Source organism: Leptonychotes weddellii, chromosome 7 (assembly GCF_054177405.1).
Source record: "Leptonychotes weddellii isolate Sample4059 chromosome 7, ASM5417740v2, whole genome shotgun sequence".
Taxonomy (NCBI): domain Eukaryota; kingdom Metazoa; phylum Chordata; class Mammalia; order Carnivora; family Phocidae; genus Leptonychotes; species Leptonychotes weddellii.
In genome coordinates this window covers 71,760,375-71,781,214 of record NC_138375.1, presented here as the reverse complement: position 1 = coordinate 71,781,214, position 20,840 = coordinate 71,760,375, and the positions used below count along the sequence as shown (strand labels likewise).

The 20,840-nt window shown below is 38.3% G+C and overlaps 1 long non-coding RNA gene and 1 pseudogene across 1 annotated transcript in view; both read left to right on the top strand.

Annotated features, from left to right (window-relative positions):
* The window catches only part of LOC145722477 (uncharacterized), a 138,414-nt gene that overhangs the window by 111,635 nt on the left and 5,939 nt on the right, over window positions 1-20,840 (top strand). The window lies entirely within an intron of this gene.
* LOC145722476 (interferon regulatory factor 6-like) overlaps window positions 20,075-20,840 on the top strand; it is a 2,373-nt pseudogene continuing 1,607 nt past the window's right edge.

The following is a 20,840-nucleotide window of genomic DNA, read 5'->3' as shown; positions in this document are numbered from 1 at the left end:
GGTTTTATATTTCTTTTTTTTTTTTAAAGATTTTATTTATTTATTTGCAAGAGAGAGAATGAGAGACAGAGAGCGTGAGAGGGAGGAGGGTCAGAGGGAGAAGCAGACCCCCCGCTGAGCAGGGAGCCCGACGCGGGACTCAATCCCGGGACTCCAGGATCATGACCTGAGCCGAAGGCAGTCACTTAACCGACTGAGCCACCCAGGCGCCCCGGGTTTTATATTTCTACACCAGATTGTGGTTTCTTATAAATAGTTCTAGCTAAAAAACAAAAACAAAAGCACCCTTTTTTTTTTTTTATTAAAGTCCCTTGTTTCCAGAATCAGTCAGACCTAATAAAAGAGTAGATGTGAAATGAGGAATGAGAATTTTCACTCGGGTTAAAAATAGAAGAATAAGCCGAACTCTTAGTGGTGGAAATCACTACTAACATGTTCCGTACCATCTGAAGCCTAGAACTTACACTGCCACCTACCCTAACTTGGGCTTCTAGTACCTGTTAAAGATAATCATGAAAAGTCCCAGAATCTCCTGTTTCTTGTTTCTTCCAGGGTATGACCATTATTCATTTTGTTCATTAAATAGTCTAAAATTAAAGAGTCTAACATACAAAAAAATCAAAATCTGAAAAATAAAACAAGGTAAAAATGTCTTCCAATTCTTCTTAACTCTTTCCTATAGTTTATGCTTGGGTAACATTTCAAAAAACTGCACAACCCAGTTTACCACCCCCAGTACAGAGGAATCAAACTATAACACAGATTACTCTAATAATAATAAAAGTGTCCTCAGACTTAAATAGCAATCTTTGAGGAAAAATTATTCTAACTCAATTAGTTGATTAAGTTTGCCTTGGTAGCTGAAAGGTAAGTTTATTTTTTGTTGGAATACATATAACTTTTAGAAATAGGAAGTTTTATTTGCTTTTATCATTAGATGAAATAACATCCTTTAGCTTCAAGCTGTTCATTTGAAGACCACTTTTGTCTTCCCTTCAGACTAAAATTTTTTCCAGCTACCCTGCACCTGTTTTCACAACCATGACATATGTATGCCATCCATCAAATTGTCAGTCAAGCAAACATTACAAGTGTTTTGTAATCTGATAACACTTAACAGCCATCCTCGGACATCTAGCAATCAATGTGAGGTGATGTAGCTTGAGCAGTCATGCTTTTTATTGTGTGAAATCAGAAATGTGATGGAAAAAGTCTGAAATTTCAACATTTCCCAGTGTTTCATTGGGGTTCTTGTTTGCCTCACATAAGAAGGTTCCTCTCCAGTATCAATAGGATAGAAATTGTTTTGTAATTCACTTCATTGTACAAAAGACTTAAATTTGTTTCATAACTTTGGTCATTTATTCTTGCCAAATCTGAGGTAAAATGCAGAAGAGGCATGCCATTTGTAAATCCTGGTTTTGAGGGCTGCTTAGTAAGGTGTGGGGAGTAGAGATTTGTCAGAGATTATTCATCACCATAGCCAGGATGGCGTTTGATAGAAAGTTTTTGTGTGTGAGTGTTCCTATGAGTATTTAATTTGAATGTGCATTAAGCAATCGCTATGCAATAAAACAGAAAGTGGACCATAGGAAGCTGTTCCCTTTACCTTGAATCCAGAGATACCAATGTAGGAATTATACCCTGGAGCAGCACTTGTTAGAATGGAGCTTGGTGCTGTGTTTGTTATTGCCTCTCTGTTTTCCAATAGATTGCATGTGACTGTGATAAAGAAACAGTCTATGATAGCTAAACAAAGAGGTAGTCATTTACTTTTATGTTTGAACTTCCACTCTTCTGTACAAATCAAACAAAGTGGTATCCAGCTGCTTACTTACTCCAACTATAAAGCCCTGTTTTATCATATACCTCTATGCGTATTTATAAATATATTATATAAACCATTGTAATAGGAGAAAGTTGAGGTTTCACTTGCATCAGAATCAGGAAATACAGGGGTAGGATTGCCAAAGCAATTAAACTTGGACCCCCCCTCCTCACTATCAGCAATATAATAGTGCCTTTCATTTCATGAACTAATAGTTTGTTAACGTTTATATTATGGTATGAGCATCTGGTTATGGGTGACCGACAAGACAAGATGGAAAACCTGGGGAGAACCGTTCCTCCCTAGGACCGTAGCACGTTCTAGTTTGTCATTTTACACTGACCATCCGCAGGTAGTGCAAGCTTGCGATAGCCTCAAGGGTCTTTCCATGGGATGCACCTATCCCAGTACCCATGGGATAGCACATTTAACACAACCTCTGAGTTTAAACAAATCACTGGACTCAGAGAAAACCTCTGAATATTAATGAGTCTTTTTTAGTAACAATTATGGTATGGTATCTAATCACATAAGAAAGCGCTCAGAGAAAAACTTAGAAAATATTTTTTAAAATATGGAAAGAAAAATAATGTTTTACATTTTGCTGAATGACCTTCCTACCCTTCCGGATGCTTCTACATTTCTGTTTTCCACAATAGACATACTATTCAAACAGCTTATAGGCCACATCTTTCAATTGTTAATATTTTATGACCATTTTTCCCCCAGAATAAATATTTTTTTACAACATGGTTGTTTAAAGCTACGTATTTCATTGTATGGATGTAAAAATATTTGTTTAACTACTCCCCTATTTTTGGACTTTTTAAAAAAATGTGCTATTATAAATACATCTACATTGTACCAACTTTCATTTTTTTTAGAATAATTTTTTAGAAACAGATTTTTGGTTTTGTGGCAAGCTATTTTTATATTGAAGTAGAGTTGACATATAATGTTGTATTAGTTTCAGGTGTACAACATAGGGATTCAACAATTCTATACATCACACAGTGCTCACCACAATGAGTGTAGTCACCATCTGTCACAACACAAAAGTTTTTACAATATTATTGACTATATTCCCTATGCTGTACTTTTTATCCCTGTGACTTATTTATTTTATAACTAGAAGTTTGTACCTCTTAATCCCCTTCACCTCTCTTGTGCATCCCCCCAATTTCCCTCCCCTCTGGCAACCACCTGTTTGTTCTCTGTAAATAGGAATCTGTTTTTGTTTTTTGTTTTCATTTTTTAGATTTCACATATAAATGAAATCATACAGTATTTGTTTTTCTCTAACTTATTTCACTTTGCATAAAACCCTCTAGGTCCATCCATGTTGTCACAAATGGCAAGATTTCTTTCTTTTTTATGGCTGAGTAATATTCTATTTGTGTGTGTGTGTGTGTGTGTGTACAAAACGTGTGTGTGTGTGTATTATATATATATGTGTGTGTGTGTATATATACCATATCTTCCCTATCCGTTTATCTATCAGTGGACACTTAGATTGCTTCCCTACCCTGGCTACTATGAATAATGCTGCAATAAACATGGCGGGGGGGTGCATATACCTTTTCATTTAGTGTTTTCCTTTTCTTTGGGTAAATACCCAGAAGTGAAATTGCTAGATCATATGATAATTCTATTTTTAATTTTTTGAGGAAACTCCATGCTATTTTCCACAGTGGCTGTCCCAGTTTCCATTCCCACCAATGGTGCACAACAATTCCTTTTCCTCACTCCTCATCAACACTTGTTATTTCTTGTGTTTTGAATACTAGCCATCTGACTGATTTGAGGTGGTATCTCACTGTGGCTTTGATTTGCATTTCCCTAAAGATGAGTGATGTTGAGCATATTTTCATGTGTCTCTTGGCCATCCATATGTCTTTTTTGGAAAAATGTCTATCCAGGTCTTCTGCTCATTTTTAATCAAATTACTTGGGATTTTTCTGGTGTTGAGTTGTAGGAGCTCTTTATATATTTTGGATATTAACCTCTTATCAAATATATCATTGGCTAATATCTTCTCCCATTCAATAGGTTACCTTTATCTTTTGTTGATGGCTTCCTTCACTGTGCAAAAGCTTCTTGGTTTGATGTAGTCCCGATAGTTTATTTTTGCTTTTGTTTCTCTTGCCTGAGGAGATAGATCCAGAAAAATGTTGGTAAGGCTAATGTCCAAGTGATTGCTTTGGAGCAAGACAATTTTAAAGGTGAAAGCTATTGTCATATTGTCTTTCAGATAACCTATCCTATACCAATTTATGTATCTAGCTCAGTATTTCTCTAAGTATAACTGTTTATGAAACCTTCTATGCTTGTATTTTACTAAGAAATTTTTTCAATAAATTGAACAGGTATGTCTAGTCCTACATTATAAACAAAAATGATGAAAACAACATCTAGACCTAGGCTCTTAGTCTTCTACTGAATGAGGGCAAACTGGAAGTTACGGTTTAAGAATGTCCCTGTTTCAGCCACGCTGACGTGATTTTGCTCTCTGCCTTAATTTCCTGACTTCTACACACTCACAGAAGTCCCCTTGAATTTGTGAAGGTTTCACTGCTGCTGTGTCACTTCTCATTTCCTACACTGAAGGCAGCAGATGACGGAGATTCTCTCTTCTTTAAGTTACCGAAACTAGTAGAATTGCGCCTCAAGTATACAGTTTGACAAGACTACCAATGCTCAGTTGGCATTGGTTGTACACACACAGGAAGCAGACAGGTGCGTTTTGGCTTTGGTCATGGGGTGTGCCTTCTCTGCCCTGCAGGATGTACAGTAGTCCATAAAGTGGTGTGAGGTGGCTCTGATCTTAATGATGGCCTCCTCCCTCCCTGCTTCCCTCCCCTACTTCCTCTCCCCCGCCCTCCTTCCCTCCTTCTCTCTCTCCCTTTCTTTCTTTTTCTGTCTCTTTTATGATGAAAGAGTCAAAAGAAGGAATGCAATCAATGAGAAAACACTCCAGTGAAGGTAGATGACAAGCAGCTGTTGCCCAGTGCTCAAAAATGAACAGATCAGGCCCAGCCTTGTTTTGCATGTGAGTTTGGATGGATCACAGCCTTTGGCATAATCATTTGAGGATAATGTTTCTTTTCTTAAACTTTTGAATTTCTCAGTAAGCGAACAGTAGAAGGGAAACTTTCCTTGATGCAAAAGGACTGAGTGTGTAAGGTCACCAACACATGCATGCCTTGATGCATATTTGTGGGGTTATCTGAAACTTATCCAACATGCAGTTAACTGATAGGTAGCTAAATGGTCAAAAATATAGAATATAGAAAATACAGTGCAATATTTGAGATATTTTATGACCATGATCTTATTATCCCTTTGGCAGAGGGTAACTGAGACACACAGATTTATAGAAACTAAATCTTCTGATTTTTAAGTGAATGATCCATATTTCTAGTTGAGTGCCTCCATCGGCATCCCTATACATTTCTTTTTGAAAAATAGTATTTTATTTCCCTTTGTCTTACATTTCAGCCACGTTTCCACATCCTTTCCTTTTTATTAACTGTGGATTGATTCCAACCCATTCACCATGGTAAAGGAGGCAGATTTTTCAAGCTTGTAGCAACTGTTTATCTAATTGCCTTTTAATGGGCTGCACATTGTTGTTGGGTACTTTTGCTGCAACACCATTTTAACCCTTACAGTGAGTGAGTATTGAATTGGTGTGCCATTGTCCTTTATAAACTCCAAAGGTCTGTACACACGCACGCACACATATACACACACACGCATGCACACATACACACACACACGCATGCACACATTCTACATATAAAACTACAGGAAAGTTAAGGAGAGCTCCTATTGAAAGGAAAGGCTATGTTTGGGCAGGGAATATCCTGACTCACGAAAGCCAAAATATTCAAAAGCCAGCAGTTTTCTCGGGCTCCATCTCTCTTCATGAAAATTCAGTCTCAGGAAAGCACGCACGCACACACACACACACACACACACACTCATACCTGCACCTGGGAATCCTAGGCACTCCATAGCCTGAAGCATCATTCCCCAGTATAGGAAATGAAAGGGGCTCCCCTGAGAACCCTACATACTCACACCGTGTTTCAGTTTCGTTATTTTGGTGGTGGTGATTGGTTTCTGTTGGACCCCAGGTGCAGAGTCGATTTAATCACCAGTGGTCTGGGCGAGGCCCCTCAATGTATTATTTATTCCCGTTTGGCCCCATTTTCTCTCCCCCACATAAATAGCCATCCTGGTGTACTTAGTATATATCTTTCATTTGGAAGGGTGCTCTGCAAGACATTTGGTAAGTGTGTGCTATCGCTCTGTTAAATTTTCAAAGAGACAAAACATCTACTGTTTTTTTCAGCTTTTAAATGTGTCAAAGTGCATCTTATGCTCTCATCTTTGTAAAAAAAAAAAAAAAAGAAAAGAAAAGAAAAGCCTCTTCATCCAACACTAGCACTGTTAGAAATGAATTAATCCCCCTGGGTGACTTTTCTATCTAGTCCTGGTCTGCCTGCTACTCTCCTAGGACAAGTCCCACACATCTTTGCTCCTTTCCTCCTGTTTCTCTTCCAGCATTTTACCAAAATGCAATGAAAATTATATACATTATTTGCAGGAATATTAATGCATGGATAGAACCAGGAAGTTTCAAACAGATTTTTCTTAATAAGCTTTATTTGTCTTGACTTTTTTGTGTTCTTCCATATCCATCCCCTACACGCTGTGGTTTGTAGAAAGAACACAGACTCAGGCTTAGTGTAATCTGTGCTAAGTGCTTGGGAAAACAAAGAAAAATGTTTTTTCTTAAATCACTTCATTCTTGTTATCATATTAAGATTTAGGAAAACACATATTAGCATATGATCAAAGCAGTTTTAAATCAAGAACCAAATTTTCTATATCTTATTTTTTTTACTTTAGCAAAATCATTGGTGTTGATGTGGTCAAACAAATCTTCACTCTAGACCTCTTCTCTTTTTGCCACAAATCCATTATTTACAGATTTAACCCTAATACACAGAAGAAGGAATTGAGATTTCAAGGCTGCTTACCCATGGCCATACAAGTTTTCAGAAGTGAAATCTATCTTTTTAACCCTAAAGTCCATGCACTAAAATGAGTTTCCCAGTGGTCAAAATGTGGTTTGACATTATAGGTATGTCTACATTACTCTGTAGTCTTCCTTATTTGGTTATTATTGTCCCAAACTATGTGCCACGTGTTGTGCTGGGCATTGGAGATGGAGAAATTGTCTGGTGTCGAGTCTTCTCTAGTGAACTCAAGGCCTAAGCAAAGCCAGCAAGGTGCTTACCTGTCTAAGCCCAGACATTCTTACTCAGGCCAAGTTCAGTAAGGTGTACACCAAGGGCTTCCTCAAAGGGGTAGAATGTAATAAGGAAGCCTAAAGAACGATGAACACAGAACTGAACCCTCTTGTGATTTCTTGCAGTACCACCTGCTTTTTCTGCAAAATGAGTCTCCCACTCCTGACTGTAGACTCACCCCCGATTGGTTTCTCATATATTGGATCAATATTGGACTCAGTATATGAGATACTAGTACACATTTATTATCCTGATTACCCAAAACGATGATTTGGATGTTAGCATCCGGTTCCTAATTTTATAGACATAAAAACAGGATATGAGAATCGGCTTCTGATTAAAAGAGGAAGACTTCCTAAGATCCATGTAATGATCTACTTGTTCTAGTCTTCGAAAAACTGTTCATTGAAGCCCATAAAGCAGCCACAGACTAAAATCAGGGAAGTGCCATTGTAAAAGTTATTTCCTAGAATTTTGTGTGGCTAACCTAGAATTGACTGCTTGTGAAGCCTTACTTTGGATTCCTTGCCCGTCTGATGCTACCAATCAGATCATCAAATGCCATAAGCAGCGTCCTAGCAAAACAGACACAATATGGAAACAAATACTGGTCGAGAGGCTTGCTCAGGTCACCTCCAGGTCACTCATCCACATGAGCAGCATTTTATGATTTGGTTCAGTGCTGCCCTGAGGTACACATTAACTTTAACTGAAGCGAATTGCTGAAAATTTCCTCAGAAATGAGTCCAAGCAATTTCCCTTCTTTCTTCATTTATAATGTGTTGACATTAATTAGTACCTAATTCCTGGAGTGTGTTCAGGCTTCAGTGACAGACAGAAAGGAACGATTTCTGAGCAGATTAGGCACACAGCCTCCTGGCACAGTTCCAGGGGTTGGAGGTACAGCGGGGCTGCTCTCAGGAGCAGGTCCTCATCAGGCTGGCCCACATTCTTCATTAGGACCCAAAGAGCTTAAAAAGACTACAGGAAGTGGTTCTACTTAATAGTAATAATCCACTTTTCCTTAAGAAACTCAAGATATTCTGAGTTATTGGCTAAGATCTACAAAGAGAAAAAAGGTAGAGTCACTTAATGACCATGCATGGTGACTGAGCAAGCCAATGTTATAAGCAGGTCTGATTCCAGCACCTTCTGGCTTTATGTTATTTTAAATTTATGTATTTCTTCATGCATCTCTGATCCCACATCTGCACAGGCAGCTTGTATGTTTCAATGAAAATGAGCGCTCTAAAGGATAGCTTTATAACATCAATCGGCTATATTTAGATTAAAGCATGGGGAGACTGGAAGAGTGATAGAGGGTATTTCATGTATATTATGTCTTCATTGAATAAGGGAAGCCCTATCTTTGGTCAGAGAGATGTGATGTTCCTGTGCCATTTTAGAACTTCACTGGAAAATGTTAGTAAAGCCTGCTGTTTGCCCTCCTTCTGGTATGTTAAGATCTTCATTTACAAACCATATTTGATTATTAGAAAGATGGAGGTAGAGAATGAACACATCAATAAATAGTGAGCATCAGGGAAGACTAGTGAACACCAGGGAAGATGACCCAAATTGTGCTTTTGAAAAGCGAGTATGGGTACTACAGAGATCCTAATAAATGATACAACAGTGGGCAGCCTGGAGGAGTAGAAAAACAGCCAGCAACATAAATAGAACCTGAGTGAAACAGAGAAAAACTGATTGAGATTTATAACCTAGGCCCACTTATGAAAATTAAAAAGACAAGGTCACAAAACCACACACATTTGACCAGAGCACATACAAAGATGCATAACAAACATGTTAGGTTATTTTTTAGAGGAAAGAAGGAAGTAGGCATGGAAAATGGGGACAAGATAAGGAAATGGAGGGGTTTCCCCGAAATAGTAATTATAATGAGCTATGAAATATGGGATGTGATTAGCTCGACTCTATACCTGAATTTTAGAAATACATATGTGTGTGTGTCTCACTAATGTCCTAAGCAATATAGACATAATTTTTAGCTCCCAGTTTTAATCCTGTGCTGTGCTTTATGAAGATATGAGGCCTGTGAACCAACACATCACAATCTCCTTGCCATGTATGTTCATGACTATCATTGTTCATGGCATATTTTAAATACACGAAGCCATTAAATTGTGACACTACAGAGACATTTGTAGGAGAGAAGACTGTGCCCGTTCTGTGCATGCTGCCTTCTCAGATGTGATCCAGGAAAAGCACAACTTTCATGCAGTAACAGAAAGAAGCAAGTTTCTGAGTACATGTGATTTTCTTGCATTTTTTTGAGCTCTTTTAGTTTGTTACCATCTCTTAGAGAAGTACTAACAGGGGCGCCTGGGTGGCTCAGTCGGTTAAGCATCTGTCTTCGGCTCAGGTCATGATCCCAAGGTCCTGGCATCAGTGGGGAGCCTGCTCAGTGGGGAGCCTGCTTCTCCCTCTCCATCTGCCTGCCACTCCCCCTGCTTGTGCTCTCTCTCTCTTTCTCTGTCAAATAAATAAATAAAATCTTAAAAAAAAAAAAAAGTATCAGCAAAACTTGATAAACATTCAGGCAAAAGTAAATTACCTAATACGATCCATTCGTTTCCCAGCCAAGAAACTTAGATTCACTAGTCAGAACCTATATATCTAACACACTGTCATTTGCAGTAACTGAACAAATATTCTCTTCTTATCTTACATTTAGCCCACACTCCAAGGTGTGAGTGCCCATATTCATCCACAGCCTTTAAGAATAACCTAACATTGTGAATACCTTGTCCAGAAAAGGAGGAAGTAGTGACATTATTAAAGTTATATTAATAACTAAAAAGTTACAGCAATTGTAAAAATAGAATCCTCCTGCAAATTAATTTTTAAAACAATTAATGGATATTTTAAGTACCAGCTTTTTGTTGTCTCTTTTTTCTTCCATGATTTACATGAAAGTTTTAATACTTTAGAAGCTTTCAGATTTTATGTACCAAAACATAATGCACATGAATACACACCCATGAAGACCTCCAGCCTGAAACTTCATTTCAGAGAAAAGTCTGAGTATTGAAAATGCAGCAGATCTGGTTTTTAAATAGTTGAGCTTTTCAAGGGGATGGGTAATCTATCATAATGGAACATTTAGCTTCACTTAAAAAGTATACATTTATGGTTCTCTGTTTATGACATCATTATGATCTTTACTCCTAGTACTCTTATTCTGTGATCAGAATGTGAAAATAACACAGAAATAAGTTACAAGAGAGTTCAGTCTCAGTTAGTTAAGGTCATAAAGTTATTGGCCATTAGATTTTTAATACAACATAAAAAGGAGGTTATTATCTATCATTGTCAAAGAAATGTAGGCTGTACTTCATGTAATTAAAGTAACTTCTAATTACATAAGAGATTGGATTTGCTTTTTCCATAGTTCATTTCAAATGGAATGAGTCAAAGAATTCATCCACTCTTTTTTTTTTTTTTTTTAATGTCATTAGACTTGTGCCTTTTTCCTGAACAAGATATATGACATAGCTGGGATGCTGTGTGGATCAACCTAATGACATGCCCATTGTGAAAGAAAGTCCCAGTATTACCTCCTCCTGAAGTCGGAAGTTATTTAAGGGTGGATGAATAGAATTCTGGACTTTTCTCTTTCTCCTAATGTAACTTGGTATTCACAGATTCTTTTCATTTAAATCACTGATTCATTCCTTTAAGTCTTTATCTATAAAGGAACCCTAAGTGTATAGTCAAAAAAATATTTATTGAGCACTTCCAATAGACCAACCATTGTTCTAGCCTCTAGACGTGTGTTTCTCCAAGTGTGGTCTCCACATCACCTGCAGCTTAGTTACTGGAAGTAACTAAGTGATGACCACTCCCCATCCCACACCAACTAAATCAGATCTTGAAAGGTGGGACCCAGGAATCTAAATTGTTAAAAGTACTTCAAATTATCTTGAAAATCCCAATAAGAAAATTTAGTCCCTGTCAACAATGCCTGATAAAAAGATGAGAATTCAGATAGGAAATGGCAGATCCAGACTTAGAGTCAATAAAATCTGAGCAATGATTTGTGTCACTTCTGGGATAAACCACTTAACTGACAATGCTCTACTATCTCATCTTCTTCTGATATGGCAGACCTGGAAACCTTACATTGAGTTGGTGGTATCATAAAATGTTAGCATCTCAGCAAAGAGTAGAAACTTGTTGCCAACCACAATGGCCATGTAGCATGAGCAAAAAATACACCTTTGTTGTTTTAAGCCACTTAGATCTGGAGGACTATTTGCTACTGACGCACAACCAATTTATCCTGACTGATGCAGATGATTCACCTTCCATCATTGTTCCTATAGGGAGTGTTGTGATCACATATCCTTTACTTCAAAAACCATGTTAAAAGTTTTCTGTTTACTGCCTCGCCCCCTGCTTGTGAGCTCTCGATCTCTCTCTCTAATAAATAAATAAAATCTTTAAAAAAAAAAACATTTTCAGGGGCGCCTGGGTGGCTCAGTTGTTAAGCATCTGCCTTCGGCTCAGGTCATGATCCCAGGGTCCTGGGATCGAGCCCCGCATCGGGCTCCCTGCTCGGCGGGAAGCCTGCTTCTCCCTCTCCCACTCCCCCTGCTTGTGTTCCCTCTCTCGCTGTCTCTCTCTGTGTGTCAAATAAATAAATAAAATCTTTAAAAAAAAAAAAATTTTCCGTGTGAAAATCTACAGATAGAACTTGCCAAACAGAGGTAACTGCAAGAGCAAAGATCCTAAGATCACAATGAACTTCCCTGTTTGTGGAATAGAAAAAAAGGCTAATGTAACAAAAGAATAGAGCATAGGGGAAAGGGAGGAGAGAGATAAGAAGTAGGATCAGAGAATTTGTTAAGGATCAGATTACAGAGGCTTTGTGAGCCATGATAAACACTTCAGATTTTATTCTTTGTGCAAGGGATGCCATTGGAAAGTTTTAAGCAAGAGACTATGTAATATGAATTACATTTCTAAAAGATCACTCTGACTGCCTGGGGGACAGTGCAAAGGAGCAGAAACCATCAAACAGAGAGAAAAAATGAATTTCCCATTGAATACCCTTGTGCTTAACTTCCATCTTTAGTCCATTCTATTATTTGTGTGCCCTGTGCAGTTAGTCAAATTTATTCTAGGTTTTATTAAAATATTATTTCTCCAAAATTGACATTAAAAAAATGCTTGTCTTTGTGGTGGAATCCCAACAATAATTCCTACTTCATTTAACAAACATCTGTAAGGTCTTTTTACATGACAGACACTGTAGTGAAAAGATAATTGGGACGACATATCAAGACCCTGTGGGGAATCTCTGCAGGGTCCCCAACCCTAACTTCCTAAGAACATTTCATCTTCTTTCCAGTGAGTCCTCTGTTTGTCTTCAGCTACCATCAATCTTCTTTGTTTACAGACTTGGCTGTAAATTCCTCAACTTTCTTGGTTCCTTGTCCCTCCACTCCCACCACCCTCATGTTTAACACCATTGACCTGACCTTGACTTCAAAGATGTATCCTATTGGAACTATCACAGAGACTTGGCCCTATAACTCAAGGCTTTTTTTGTCACTATCCATGAGGTGTGTGGGGGCACTGTCGGGGAATAAGAATCATAGGAAACAATCAGCTCCCCATGTTGGACTGAAATCTCACTGAGCTCTGCTGTGCTGTTACATGAGAGAAGGAAGAATTACAGTTTCTACATTCTGCTCATTGCAGCAAGTCACCTCATCAGCATGATTCTCCCCTTTACGTGGGATGCTATAGTTCAAAACCTAAGTGCAACATATCCTTCAGTCTCCATAAAACCAACGTTGCCCCCCAGATAGCTTGAGACAGGGAGAATGGAGTACTGCCATTCACAGCCTATCAAAACCAGTTTGGAAAGCCATCCCCCTCGATCATTATTTATAAGTATACACAGGCAGTCCTCGCTTTGCCCAGTCCCAATATGCACCATTCAGTTACCACGGTTTAGTTAAATTGCACTGATCCCTGACAACCTGGTCCACATTTCTATTTCCACAGTACATTAACTGTGAATAATTGTATAAAGTACAACTTTGGCTGCGAATTTTTTCGTCCATAAATCACGACATGAATAGCGGAGGCTTATCCTGATCAGTGGCCAATCATGTCATTTCTTTCAAAGTTCGTCAGTGATTGGTCACTGCCTGTGTTAATCAGGTACAGGCAGCAAAACCGGTAGTTTTGCCTCTTTGTCTCTCAGTGATAAATCCCCATGAAATTTTAGAAAGATGGATAATTGAGAGAGGGAATTGGCCAACAAAGATGAAAGTACAGCAAAGAAATGAAATTGGAGTCTAACATTCATGGAGTTATCGGAGAAATGGCTGAAGGTGGTAATCTTGATACTACCACCGTGGGAGACACCCTAGACGTGCAGTTAGAGGAGTCTAGGGAAGGCCAACTTATGGACGTAAATGAGAGAAATGGTTGTGACAAAGAGGAGGCAGGTGTCCCAGAGGAAATGCCTGATGTTGGCAGAAGACTTCACGTCAAAGGCACTCTCAGAGATACTCCATGACGTTGAAAGAGCCAAAGGTTAAATGTCAGAAGCTGATCAGAATTTGCCAAGGCATAGAAGAGATGCATTGAATACATCGTGATTTATTTACAAGAATATGGCAATCGCTGTTCAACTTTTGATAAGTTTTTTTTACAAAGAAATAAAACATTGAATTCTCAATGTTTGTACTATTTTACATTACAATGTAAATAAGCATTAGTTTTGCTATTCTTTTTTGTTTCACTGTACCATACTTTTATAACCAATAGAGAACTTTCAATATTTGATAGAAATGTTTAAAGGTCATGGAACAATCTTACATTTTCTCACTGTATTACTTTGCATGGTTTCAGTCTGCATGGTTGTTTTCACAGCCCTGCACTCCTGTGCAAAGTGAGAATTGCCTGTACAGAGAAACTCAGCATGCATCCGTATTATCTACTCTCTCTATTCCGTGGAGCTTGTAGCTCCTGTTTTTTATGCATTTTGTCTTAGAAACCTGTTTTTATTCCCCTGTGTTCTTCTCTAATGCTAGTAAGTGATTTCAAATACAATAATTTTATGGGATAACCTTGCTAGAATAGAAAGCTTTCTATGCTACTCACTCAATGCTTTCCAAAATTTTCTCTTTTGGCTAAAAATGGTTTAATAGTCATTGTTTAACAATAGCAGTAAGATTGAAAACTAACTCTCAAAACTTAGGAGATTAAGGAAGTAACATTTCATTTCTGTGGTGGATTATTTACATCTATTTAAAAGAATCATGAAGAAGAACATTCAAACGATGTGAAAGAATTTTAGGACTATCTCACGAAGTGGGAAAAGCAAGTGACAAAATACTTTCCAGTTTGATTCCATTTTTTGCAAATACACAGGTATATTGTACATAAATAATCATAATGAAGGATGTAATCAAAATGTCAAGGGTAGTTATCTTTGAGTGGAAGGATTATAAGAAATTTTTTTCCTAGTCTCTGTGTTTTCTGATTTGTCCACAATGGGACTATAACACTTCTGTAGGTAGACTCTGTCAAAAAAATTCTGCTCTTATCTCTACATTTTCTCTCTTTTTTTAAAGATTTTATTTATTATCCACCAGAGAGAGAGAGAGAGAGCACACAAGAGGAGTGGGGGCAGAGGCAGAGGGAGAAGCAGGCCTGAGCTGAAGGCAGAGGCTTAACCCACTGAGCCACCCAGGCGCCCCACCTCTACATTTTCTTAATATTATAGTAATAAAAATGAGCAGTGAAGCAGACATTAAATTGTGTTTTTTAACTCTCTCAACCTTTCTCACTTGCTTCCTTCCTATCACAGACTCAGAACATTCCCTAATGAGTCAGGCAGCCATGATGATGCTGACTCTGTTAAAATATATATATTCAGAAAGATCAACTTTTCCAGTATCAGAGGTGAAGCCTACAGGAGCTGAAAAACATTCCAGGAGTCTCAAGATTTGAAAGCTCAAATTCCCTTGCCTCTAACTTTTAATGTGCCCGGTCTCAGCATTGCCACACCCAGGCATCGCTGATGGATTGAAGAAACCATCTGTGTGGCGTCCATGGCATTGCCTGTGTCTGATTAATTGAAAATAGTTGACGAAATCCACATGGTTAAATAAATCAGGAGAATGGCAACCAAGGCACAGATGTTTACAATCTTCCTGCACAGTCATATGAACATAATCTGCCAGGAAAACAAAGCCTGCTGGACTGTTTCTCACATTCGCACACTCAACTTTTTTCAACTATTTATTGAGCATTTACTACGCCCCCAGTCCTATGCTTAACGTTTATGTTCATTTTCTCATTTAATCCTCACAGGAACTCTGTGAACAGAATACTATTATTTTCACTTTACAGATTTTTTTAAAGATTTTATTTATTTGAGAGAGAATGAGAGAGAGAGAGAGAGAGCATGAGAGGGGGGAGGGTCAGAGGGAGAAGCAGACTCCCTGCTGAGCAGGGAGCCCGATGCGGGACTCGATCCCGGAACTCCGGGATCATGACCTGAGCCGAAGGCAGTCGCTTAACCAACTGAGCCACCCAGGTGTCCTCACTTTACAGATTTTATAGGAAATTACAGCTCGGAATGTTGGGTAACCCATCCAGGGTCAGACACCAAACATGTAATAATAACCACGAACTCTAAGAATACAGGGTTTTACTTCAGGCTCTTATCTATTTATTAAGAACTATATTTGTTTTGTTTTGTTTTTTTAAACCTTTCATCTGCAAACAACCAACAAAACATGACATGAAACTAGTTGTAAAACAAACAAGCGACTATGTGTAAAAATGTATTCTAGAAAACCTCCCATACGTATAAGCATTTCGTTAACTTATATAATTGCCAATCGCTCATAAGAAGGAAACAGATTTTATTTAAAGCATAAAAATTATAGCACTGTTTTTAAAAGTGGCTTTGGATAAAATTTAACAAAAACATAATGAAAAACACTAAGGGGAAATTAAAATAACTTTTTAGTATTACTAAATAAGGAAAATTGTTTTGATGAGCCAAAAGTACTATTTTAATTAGAAATCCTATGACAACAACAAAATTAACAAAAATGTTCCTTTTAGACACTTCAGTGTATCTCCCACCTCCTCAGACAAAATTCTATCCTGTTGATGATTCTCACAGAAGACATTGCTCCTACATTTCCGTAACTGCCATTCTTGCTCCAGTTGGTGGTTCTCACTGCAGAAGCTCAAAGCCCTTTTTACTCCACCTTGGCCTTCCATTTCTGACCTTTCAAGTCTTCCTGAAATCAAATTGCCAAATCCTGTTTTCTCCTGGCAGAGCATCTCCTAATCCTCCTAATGTAATTTAGACTGACAGGACTGAGCTACAATGTTCAATAATATATCTGCAGATGAAAAGAAGGGTGGCCTGAGGGCTACTCCAAGCAAGCTTCCGATTGGACAAACCAGACTAGAGAAGGCCTGTGCCTGTGCCCATCCCTGGGTGTGGGGGCCACATTTGCTACCCATTTGTAACTATGACTTGTTCCTGGCCTCCAGGGCTGGGAGCTCAGGCTTCTGACTATATGGAGACAGATTATTTTTATTAATAATAATATCCTGATTTATAGAGTGCTTATTATGTGCCAGCCTGATTATAGAGTGCTTATTATTACCTTGCCAAGTGATGTTATATGTCTTTATAGGACTTATCTAATTAAATTATATATCTTTCTGCTTTCTGCATTCAGGGAGATTAGCAGGGTTATTCAGTGGCCAAAATAGTGAGTAAGACCAAAAACAGTACTTTGTTTTCATCTCTCCCTCATTCTTTTACTGGTAAACTTTTATTGAACACCTAATATGTGTTTGGAATTGCATTGAGTGTAGGTCTCACCTTTATGGAATAAAAATTTCTTGGGAGCAGAAACATACAAATAAATACTACAATGTAAATATGTTAAAAAATATATATAGTTCAAATTCTACTAAACTCACCTTTTAAAAATGTACAACTCCGTGATTTTTAAGTTTATTTACAATGTGTAACCATCTAATTCTAGAACATTTACATCATCCCCCAAAAGAAACCCTTTACCTATTAGCAGTCACTCTCCATCCCCCTGCCCTTGGAAGCCACTAACCTACTTTCTGTCTCTATGGATTTGCCTATTATGGACATTTCAAATAAATGGAATTATATCAAAAGAGAGAGAGAGAGAGAGAGAAAGAAATGCATAGAAAGCAATCATATTTAAGAAATGGAGGTTGCCTAAGTAAATTAGTTAAAAGGGTCTTCTACCTTCTCTAGACGGCTTCATTAGCAGAGTTCTGTTAAGGCGGTGGCTTACAAAAGAATTTTTATCACCTTGAATCAGTCTCCTTGCTACAGAGCCATCTAGAAAGATCTGAATCACAAATAGGTGCTAATGACTCTCACATTCAGAACAGTATTTAACACCCTGCTCCTAGACTCTTTTTTTGTCCAAGGTTAGCTGCTACTCACACAAAAACATAAATTATGTTTTTGAAGAGTATTTATGAAGATGCATAAATGATCACATACATAGGAAACAACAAGGAGAAAATTGTATATGAGTTATGATCCCACACTGAAACGAACAAGAAAACTCATTAGATAAACACATATGCAAAGAAATATGAGAAAATGTGATACAGTATTAGAATAACTGGAAATTTTGTTTTTCTCCATATATCATTCCATATTGTGCACATCTATAAATATAACCACTCAGGAGTTTTATAATCAGAAAAAGTAAATATTTTATACAAATTAAAATCAAAAGAAGAATGAGTAAAAGTATACTTCGTATACTATATCTGTAATTATTGTTTTACTGAGTTTACCAATGACCCGTTTATGACTCTAAGTAGTATGTTATATTATTTTCAAATATTTTTTTTAATCCAAAAGAAAACAAACAAACAGGTTTTCTTTAGGTAGAAGTTCCTAATTCTAAACAGATCCTATTCACTATCTCATCACCAGACTTGAGTTCACACAAAATGGCCTCTCACTAACTACCTATTAGAGAGAAAAAGAGAAGAAAAGTGACTGGCTGATCAAATTAATAGTTTCACACACTGCTTTTTTGGAGACGATCATTTCCTTCAAGATTCTTCTTCAACTTCCTTGAAGGAGAAATTTGGCATCCAGACACATGCGTGCACAAGCGCACACACACACACACACACACACACACACAGCCCCCCTAAGAATTTATATTTTTTTAAAAATTCCTTGAAAATATAAAAAGTGCAGAGATGGTGATGAAAACAGGAGGTAACTAGAAATGGGCACATGGAATCTGTTCGGAGTGCTGAAAATGTTTTGGAACTTGATTGTTGTGATGGTTGCTGGCATAACTGTAAATGAGTAATAATTGTACTGTACACTTAAAATAAGTGAATTTTATACCTCCATGAAGCTTACAAAATAAAAAATATAATTGCAATGGATACAGGAAAAAATTACTATAGCAGAAGAAAATCTTTGAGGAATCCTAAAAGCAATTAAGAAATCAAGGTTGCAGTGAAAGCCGTATTAGACAGGCCCAGCTACATGTTTGGGGAGTCCCAGTGCAAAATGAAAATCCAGCACTATTGTTTAAAAATCATTAAGAATTTCAAGATGGTAGCATTAAACCAAGCGCAGGGCCCTTCTGAGTGCCAGGCCCTGTGGGACTGCACAGGTAACATGCCCTGAGACCAGCCATGAAGATTGGAAAAAGCATAGGCTGAAACACGGAAAGGAGAAGAATTCTATGAAATTTCAAGGGTGCTCCAAATGAAGAATAAGTGGATCCAAAGAATCGATAGGGCTCGGTGGTGATCACGAGGAGAACTGGGGAAGACAAATGTAGCAACATGGTAGGTCAGCACCTTCTTCCATTTTGGCTTATGCTGAATAATAGTTGAGAAGTAAGAGTAACATACACTTCTGGACTAAAGCATTGAATGCAGGAAATGGGGTTGCAGAGGTATTTACCAAGAGCAGAATGAACTCACAAACTGAAAAGACACAGGCCTTCACTTCCCACCCCAGGGGCACAAACTAACCCTCTTTCACAATAACGGGAGGGAAGTTGCTCTAATGAGAAACTTCATTCACAAATGGGAAATCAGGAAGTTTAAATGCCAGTGTGAAATGAACAAGCAATAATCATAACATTTGCAAAACCCAAACACAGTGAAAGGAAGAAACTCTGCAAACAGAAAAATGAAAATCCATGAAAAAATAGAAACCATTTAAAAATTAACATAATTAACATTTGCAAATAAATGTAAGGGATGATCCTATCTAGAAATATAAACAGAAGAGGTGTTTATGGAAAAAAAACATTCGCAGATCTTGATTTTTTAAAACCTAGACAATGGCCTACCCGTTCAGTCTATTAAAAGGATGTTTTGATAGATGATTCTAGTTTCAATATATTTTAATTTATCAATCTTACCCTTTATGGGTAGTGATTTTTGCAACTGTGTTTAAGAAATCTTTCATCATCCTAAGGTCAAAAAGATACTCCTATATGTTATCCAGCAAATGCCGTCTTTCTTAGCCTTCTACATGTATAATTACAATTCACCTGGAATTGCTTTGTGTGCTGTGTAGGCTGAGAGGAGGCGAGCTTGTCAAGTTCCTGCCCCCACCCCACTGTGACAGATATTGAATATACCCAGCACCATTCCTTGAAAGAACTGTTCCTTCCCCACTGCTTTGCCGTGCTGGCTCTGTCACATACCATCCATATGTGAGTCTTTGTCTGTCTGGGTTTTCAACTTATTTAAATTGAGTTTTCATTTATACGTTGTACAATGTCAATGTTTTAATTGTCCTCACTTCATATTAAGCCTTGATTTTCAGTAGTTTGTATCTCTCAACTTAAGATCAACGGGTGATCTTAACTGGGGACGTGGTTCGGAGGGACGCCCGCTTCTGGTCGCTGGATTGAGAAAAGAGTCTTTGGCTGGCCCAGAGCAAGGAGAGCTGACTTGAGGCCCAGCTCTTTGGATCCCCATGGATACGCTGCCTGCTCATCTCTCTCATGGCCCTCCACCCCCGCAGAGTTCGGCTGAAGACCTGGCTGGTGGCCCAGGTGGATAGTGGCCTGTACGCCGGGCTCATCTGGATACACAGGGACTCCAAACGCTTTCAGATTCCCTGGAAACATGCTACCTGGCATAGCCCCCAACAAGAGGAGGAAAATACCATTTTCAAGGTCTGGGCTGTGGAGACAGGGAAGTACCAGGAAGGGGTAGATGACCCTGACCCAGCTAAATGGAAGGCCCAGCTCTGCGGTGCTCTCAACAAGAGCAGGAAATTCAACCTGATGTACGATGGCACCAAGGAAGTACCCATGAACCCAGTGAAGATATATCAAGTGTGTGACATCCCGCAGCCTCAGGGATCAATCATTAACCCAGGATCTACTGGATCTGCTCCTTGGGATGAGAAGGATAATGATGTAGATGAAGAAGATGAGGAAGATGAGCTTGATCAGTCACAGCACCATGTTCCCATCCAGGACACCTTCTCCTTCCTGAACATCAGTGGTTCTCCCAGGGCAGCAGCCAGTGTGGGCAACTGCAGCCCTGAAGCAGTGTGGCCCAAAACTGAAGCTCTGGAGGGCGCCTGGGTGGCTCAGTCGTTAAGCGTCTGCCTTCGG